This window comes from Charadrius vociferus, unplaced genomic scaffold, assembly GCF_000708025.1.
Source record: "Charadrius vociferus isolate BGI_N301 unplaced genomic scaffold, ASM70802v2 scaffold257, whole genome shotgun sequence".
Taxonomy (NCBI): Eukaryota; Metazoa; Chordata; class Aves; order Charadriiformes; family Charadriidae; genus Charadrius; species Charadrius vociferus.
In genome coordinates this window covers 820438-821609 of record NW_009649473.1, presented here as the reverse complement: position 1 = coordinate 821609, position 1172 = coordinate 820438, and positions in this window count along the sequence as shown.

The following is a 1172-nucleotide window of genomic DNA, read 5'->3' as shown; positions in this document are numbered from 1 at the left end:
AAGGAATAATAGCGGGTGTCGGGGGAAGCCCGGGCTGCCGGCGGCGTCACAGGCTCTGCGGCTGGTCTCCTTCGGAAGCGGCGCTGCCTTCCTGCCTTCCTCCTCCCCCATTTCTTCCCGATGACATCAGCCTGAAAAACAGGTTCTTGACTTCAGAAGGGCTCATCGGGCCGATTCTGGTCCCGCTGGAGAGGGGAGAGCCCCCCGTGACTCCAAGAAGGATGCAGCCATCCAGGAGCCAGACCCCGAGATAAGCAGCGGAAGGCAGGCGGCAGGCAGGGACGCTGCCGACACGCCAGCACTTCTAGGAATAAAAACTACAGAGAAGGAGATGTGGGTGGAGGGAGTGCGACACCGGGGAACATGTTTTACAGGGGCCTCAGCAGCTGTAAGCTCGAGCTTGGGCTCACGTCCCAGCCCTGCCACCGCTCAGGTACCGGGCAGCCTGACCCACCCAAGGCTGGATGGTGGACCCCGGAGACCGACAGCAAGTCCTCGGGCTGGCCAAAACAACGAGACAGGGCTTAACACCACCCAGCAAAGCCTTCCGAGGGCCACAGGGCTGGACTCGGACCAGCAGGGAACACGATTCTGCGAAACATCCTGTCCACCAGCCAAGTTCGAAGATTATTTTTAAAGCCCTCCTAAATTATTTTTGGTTTTTCCTCTTCCCCTGTTGAAACTAACAGTCTGCAAAGGAAGAGAGAAGCAGCCGCCTGTACGCAGAGCACGGCCGCCCGCACAAAGCAAACAACTTGTTGCGATTACAATTACCTGCGATGTTATCGGCAGCGCTGACGGGGGTCGGCATTCGCAGAAGGAAATGCGGTTTTCGCATTGTGTCATCCGAAAGGCCAGACCATCCTTCCTCCCACTCTGCCCGAGGGGGTCGGCCACCAGCAGCACCCACACGCCGGCACGACGTTAACGGGGGGAGAACAGCCCCTGGATGCGTGGGGCTGCGTCACGCAGGAAATTTATTCCCCCCCAACACAAGCGCCGACGGGAATCTGCCTCTCCTCTCACCAGGGATTTCCTTCTGCAAGAGCCTGAATATTTTGACACACACACAGTTCCTTAACTGAGCACGTAAAGCAAAGGGACTCGCAGAGCTTCTACGACGACGCTGAGATTTGCCCGGATGGGGGTAGAGCCGGTTGCGTCCGGGGCCC